The following is a 7,700-nucleotide window of genomic DNA, read 5'->3' on the forward strand; positions in this document are numbered from 1 at the left end:
ATATATTATTCCCACAATTCCTATTTTTTCCTGTGTAATTTGCTCCAATTCCATTTGTTTTATCTCTGTTAGTATATTCACTACTTCAAGTAAAGTTGGTTTAGACTTTGATTTCCACTTTTTAGTAATTGTTTTTTTTGGCACCCACCATAATTAAACTAAGAAAGGCCTTACTATGTCTAGACAATTCCAATTCTGTATCATAGCTCAGAAAAATAATTTCCCTAAATACACCAATTTGCTCACTCAGTATGTCTGACAGAGTAGTCTGCAGGGAATCTTTAAATTCTGCCAACTCATTGCACTCCCAGAAAATATGTTCCCAGTTGCCTCTTTCTTCCTATTCACACCTGCAACATTTACTGTGTACTATTCAGTTCTAGTAACACTTGTGTTCATGCTCTTTACAGTAATTCTGGATTTAGATATTTATTATTGTGCATTTCTGTACCTATGTTTATTTTTTTGGGAGCTTTTATCCATGTATCTACTCTGAAATAGGGTTCAGCTCAGAAAGGTTCACCTGCTCAACAAAATATAGATACAATTAATAAATAACATACCATATTTACAGAGTGTTACCTCTTACTCTGTAGCTGGGGATTCTACTATGAAATACCAAATTACAGAAAACCAATAATGTAAAATAATGGCCAAAGCACAGAAGGCTAAAAATGTAATTGTAAACTTCTTTGCAGGGAAATCAAGCCCCCCACCCCAACCTTATATATACCAACTCTGTGATCATACCAACTCGAAGAAGGGACAATTCTACGAAAATGAGTGAATCATTGCAGGGCACACATAAATCACACAGGCAATGATTTATCTTGAAGAACAGCATTCAAAGTTCAGTGTCTTGATTTGTTTTCTGTTGTCAAATGAAGCTCAAGGAAGTTCTCCTCATCCACCTGTGTAGGAGCCTCAGCTGGATCCAACCAAGGTTTTTGGCCCTACACTCTAGGAAAGAGATGTTAGAAGATTGCTGGAAGTAAAGACTAGAACAAGCATGAGTGGATGTAGGAAAGAGATGGTAGAAGATTGCTGAAAGTAAAGACTAGAACAAGCATGAGCGGATGGGTACAAACATTGCAGAAGTAGATTTTGATGAAAATGGAAGAAGAAATAATGGTGGAGACTGTGGTGCAGCTGACAAAGACTCGTCTCTAAAGGGAAGCCTTATAATTCACAGTGCAGAAGGAAATCTCCCATGCTTTTCCTATTGAGGTGGTGTACTGCAGTGTTAATTTTATTTTATGTTAAAATTTGATATGCAAATAAGCCAAATACACAAATACCCTTTTCAGGGTGACCCAGGAACACGGGAGCACTCTCTGGTTAAGAGACAACACACACAGGAACACGGGAGCACTCTCTGGTTAAGAGACAACACACACAGGAACACGGGAGCACTCTCTGGTTAAGAGACAACACACACAGGAACACGGGAGCACTCTCTGGTTAAGAGACAACACACACAGGAACACGGGAGCACTCTCTGGTTAAGAGACAACACACACAGGAACATGGGAGCACTCTCTGGTTAAGAGACAGCACACACAGGAACACGGGAGCACTCTCTGGTTAAGAGACAACACACACAGGAACACGGGAGCACTCTCTGGTTAAGAGACAACACACACAGGAACACGGGAGCACTCTCTGGTTAAGAGACAACACACACAGGAACACGGGAGCACTCTGGTTAAGAGACAACACACACAGGAACACGGGAGCACTCTCTGGTTAAGAGACAACACACACAGGAACACGGGAGCACTCTCTGGTTAAGAGACAACACACACAGGAACACGGGAGCACTCTCTGGTTAAGAGACAACACACACAGGAACACGGGAGCACTCTCTGGTTAAGAGACAACACACACAGGAACACGGGAGCACTCTCTGGTTAAGAGACAACACACACAGGAACACGGGAGCACTCTCTGGTTAAGAGACAACACACACAGGAACATGGGAGCACTCTCTGGTTAAGAGACAACACACACAGGAACACGGGAGCACTCTCTGGTTAAGAGACAACACACACAGGAACACGGGAGCACTCTCTGGTTAAGAGACAACACACACAGGAACACGGGAGCACTCTCTGGTTAAGAGACAGCACACACAGGAACATGGGAGCACTCTCTGGTTAAGAGACAACACACACAGGAACACGGGAGCACTCTCTGGTTAAGAGACAACACACACAGGAACACGGGAGCACTCTCTGGTTAAGAGACAACACACACAGGAACACAGGAGCACTCTCTGGTTAAGAGACAACACACACAGGAACACAGGAGCACTCTCTGGTTAAGAGACAACACACACAGGAACACGGGAGCACTCTCTGGTTAAGAGACAACACACACAGGAACACGGGAGCACTCTCTGGTTAAGAGACAGCACACACAGGAACACGGGAGCACTCTCTGGTTAAGAGACAACACACACAGGAACATGGGAGCACTCTCTGGTTAAGAGACAACACACACAGGAACACAGGAGCACTCTCTGGTTAAGAGACAACACACACAGGAACACAGGAGCACTCTCTGGTTAAGAGACAACACACACAGGAACATGGGAGCACTCTCTGGTTAAGAGACAACACACACAGGAACATGGGAGCACTCAGGTTAAGAGACAACACACACAGGAACACGGGAGCACTCTCTGGTTAAGAGACAACACACACAGGAACACACATAGGAACACTGGAGCACTCTCTGGTTAAGAGACAACACACACAGGAACACAGGAGCACTCTCTGGTTAAGAGACAACACACACAGGAACACGGGAGCACTCTCTGGTTAAGAGAGACAACACACACAGGAACACGGGAGCACTCTCTGGTTAAGAGACAACACACACAGGAACACAGGAGCACTCTCTGGTTAAGAGACAACACACACAGGAACACGGGAGCACTCTCTGGTTAAGAGACAACACACACAGGAACACGGGAGCACTCTCTGGTTAAGAGACAACACACACAGGAACACGGGAGCACTCTCTGGTTAAGAGACAACACACACAGGAACACGGGAGCACTCTCTGGTTAAGAGACAACACACACAGGAACACAGGAGCACTCTCTGGTTAAGAGACAACACACACAGGAACACAGGAGCACTCTCTGGTTAAGAGACAACACACACAGGAACACGGGAGCACTCTCTGGTTAAGAGACAACACACACAGGAACAGGGAGCACTCTCTGGTTAAGAGACAACACACACAGGAACAGGGGAGCACTCTCTGGTTAAGAGACAACACACACAGGAACACGGGAGCACACTCGGGTTAAAAGACAACACACACAGGAACACAGCAGCACTCTCTGGTTAAGAGACAACACACACACAGGAACACGGGAGCACTCTCTGGTTAAGAGACAACACACACAGGAACACGGGAGCACTCTCTGGTTAAGAGACAACACACACAGGAACACGGGAGCACTCTCTGGTTAAGAGACAACACACACAGGAACACGGGAGCACTCTCTGGTTAAGAGACAACACACACAGGAACACGGGAGCACTCTCTGGTTAAGAGACAACACACACAGGAACACGGGAGCACTCTCTGGTTAAGAGACAACACACACAGGAACACGGGAGCACTCTCTGGTTAAGAGACAACACACACAGGAACACAGGAGCACTCTCTGGTTAAGAGACAACACACACAGGAACACGGGAGCACTCTCTGGTTAAGAGACAACACACACAGGAACACGGGAGCACTCTCTGGTTAAGAGACAACACACACAGGAACACGGGAGCACTCTCTGGTTAAGAGACAACACACACAGGAACACGGAGCACTCTCTGGTTAAGAGACAACACACACAGGAACACGGGAGCACTCTCTGGTTAAGAGACAACACACACAGGAACACGGGAGCACTCTCTGGTTAAGAGACAACACACACAGGAACAGGGAGCACTCTCTGGTTAAGAGACAACACACACAGGAACAGGGAGCACTCTCTGGTTAAGAGACAACACACACAGGAACACGGGAGCACTCTCTGGTTAAGAGACAACACACACAGGAACACGGGAGCACTCTCTGGTTAAGAGACAACACACACAGGAACACGGGAGCACTCTCTGGTTAAGAGACAACACACACAGGAACAAGGGAGCACACTCTGGTTAAAAGACAACACACACAGGAACACAGGAGCACTCTCTGGTTAAGAGACAACACACACAGGAACACGGGAGCACTCTCTGGTTAAGAGACAACACACACAGGAACACGGGAGCACTCTCTGGTTAAGAGACAACACACACAGGAACACGGGAGCACTCTCTGGTTAAGAGACAACACACACAGGAACACGGGAGCACTCTCTGGTTAAGAGACAACACACACAGGAACACGGGAGCACTCTCTGGTTAAGAGACAACACACACAGGAACACGGGAGCACTCTCTGGTTAAGAGACAACACACACACAGGAACAGGGGAGCACTCTCTGGTTAAGAGACAACACACACAGGAACACGGGAGCACTCTCTGGTTAAGAGACAACACACACAGGAACACGGGAGCACTCTCTGGTTAAGAGACAACACACACAGGAACACAGGAGCACTCTCTGGTTAAGAGACAACACACACAGGAACACGGGAGCACTCTCTGGTTAAGAGACAACACACACAGGAACACGGGAGCACTCTCTGGTTAAGAGACAACACACACAGGAACACGGGAGCACTCTCTGGTTAAGAGACAACACACACAGGAACACGGGAGCACTCTCTGGTTAAGAGACAACACACACAGGAACACGGGAGCACTCTCTGGTTAAGAGACAACACCCACAGGAACACGGGAGCACTCTCAGGTTAAGAGACAACACACACAGGAAAACCGGAGCACTCTCTGGTTAAGAGACAACACACACAGGAACATGGGAGCACTCTCTGGTTAAGAGACAACACACACAGGAACACGGGAGCACTCTCTGGTTAAGAGACAACACACACAGGAACACGGGAGCACTCTCTGGTTAAGAGACAACACACACAGGAACACGGGAGCACTCTCTGGTTAAGAGACAACACACACAGGAACACGGGAGCACTCTCTGGTTAAGAGACAACACACACAGGAACACGGAGCACTCTCTGGTTAAGAGACAACACACACAGGAACACGGGAGCACTCTCTGGTTAAGAGACAACACACACAGGAACACGGGAGCACTCTCTGGTTAAGAGACAACACACACACAGGAACACGGGAGCACTCTCTGGTTAAGAGACAACACACACAGGAACACAGGAGCACTCTCTGGTTAAGAGACAACACACACAGGAACACGGGAGCACTCTCTGGTTAAGAGACAACACACACAGGAACACGGGAGCACTCTCTGGTTAAGAGACAACACACACAGGAACACGGGAGCACTCTCTGGTTAAGAGACAACACACACAGGAACACAGGAGCACTCTCTGGTTAAGAGACAACACACACAGGAACACGGGAGCACTCTCTGGTTAAGAGACAACACACACAGGAACACGGGAGCACTCTCTGGTTAAGAGACAACACACACAGGAACACGGGAGCACTCTCTGGTTAAGAGACAACACACACAGGAACAGGGGAGCACTCTCTGGTTAAGAGACAACACACACAGGAACACGGGAGCACTCTCTGGTTAAGAGACAACACACACAGGAACACAGGAGCACTCTCTGGTTAAGAGACAACACACACAGGAACACGGGAGCACTCTCTGGTTAAGAGACAACACACACAGGAACACGGGAGCACTCTCTGGTTAAGAGACAACACACACAGGAACAGGGAGCACTCTCTGGTTAAGAGACAACACACACAGGAACACGGGAGCACTCTCTGGTTAAGAGACAACACACACAGGAACACAGGAGCACTCTCTGGTTAAGAGACAACACACACAGGAACAATGGAGCACACTCTGGTTAAAAGACAACACACACAGGAACACAGGAGCACTCTCTGGTTAAGAGACAACACACACAGGAACACGGGAGCACTCTCTGGTTAAGAGACAACACACACAGGAACACGGGAGCACTCTCTGGTTAAGAGACAACACACACAGGAACACGGAGCACTCTCTGGTTAAGAGACAGCACACACAGGAACACAGGAGCACTCTCTGGTTAAGAGACAACACACACAGGAACACAGGAGCACTCTCTGGTTAAGAGACAACACACACAGGAACACGGGAGCACTCTCTGGTTAAGAGACAACACACACAGGAACACAGGAGCACTCTCTGGTTAAGAGACAACACACAGGAACACGGGAGCACTCTCTGGTTAAGAGACAACACACACAGGAACACGGGAGCACTCTCTGGTTAAGAGACAACACACACAGGAACACGGGAGCACTCTCTGGTTAAGAGACAACACACACAGGAACACGGGAGCACTCTCTGGTTAAGAGACAACACACACAGGAACACAGGAGCACTCTCTGGTTAAGAGACAACACACACAGGAACACAGGAGCACTCTCTGGTTAAGAGACAACACACACAGGAACACGGAGCACTCTCTGGTTAAGAGACAACACACACAGGAACACGGGAGCACTCTCTGGTTAAGAGACAACACACACAGGAACACAGGAGCACTCTCTGGTTAAGAGACAGCACACACAGGAACACGGGAGCACTCTCTGGTTAAGAGACAACACACACAGGAACACGGGAGCACTCTCTGGTTAAGAGACAACACACACAGGAACACGGGAGCACTCTCTGGTTAAGAGACAACACACACAGGAACACAGGAGCACTCTCTGGTTAAGAGACAACACACACAGGAACACGGGAGCACTCTCTGGTTAAGAGACAACACACACAGGAACACGGGAGCACTCTCTGGTTAAGAGACAACACACACAGGAACACGGGAGCACTCTCTGGTTAAGAGACAACACACACAGGAACACGGGAGCACTCTCTGGTTAAGAGACAACACACACAGGAACACGGGAGCACTCTCTGGTTAAGAGACAACACACACAGGAACACAGGAGCACTCTCTGGTTAAGAGACAGCACACACAGGAACACAGGAGCACTCTCTGGTTAAGAGACAACACACACAGGAACACAGGAGCACTCTCTGGTTAAGAGACAACACACACAGGAGCACTCTCTGGTTAAGAGATAATATACACAGGAGCACTCTCTGGTTATGAGACAACACACACAGGAACACGGGAGCACTCGCTGGTTAAGAGACAACACACACAGGAACAGGAGCACTCTCTGGTTAAGAGACAACACACACAGGAACAGGAGCACTCTCTGGTTAAGAGACAACACACACAGGAACACGGAGCACTCTCTGGTTAAGAGACAACACACACAGGAACACGGAGCACTCTCTGGTTAAGAGACAACACACACAGGAACACGGAGCACTCTCTGGTTAAGAGACAACACACACAGGAACACAGGATCACTCTCTGGTTAAGAGAAAACACACACAGGAACACGGGAGCACTCTCTGGTTAAGAGACAACACACAGGAACAGGAGCACTCTGGTTAAGAGAGACAACACACAGGAACACGGGAGCACTCTCTGGTTAAGAGACAACACACACAGGAACAGGGAGCACTCTCTGGTTAAGAGACAACACACACAGGAACACGGACC

This window comes from Protopterus annectens, chromosome 9.part0 (genome assembly GCF_019279795.1).
Source record: "Protopterus annectens isolate FY-2018-M chromosome 9.part0, PAN1.0, whole genome shotgun sequence".
NCBI classification, from domain to species: Eukaryota; Metazoa; Chordata; order Ceratodontiformes; family Protopteridae; genus Protopterus; species Protopterus annectens.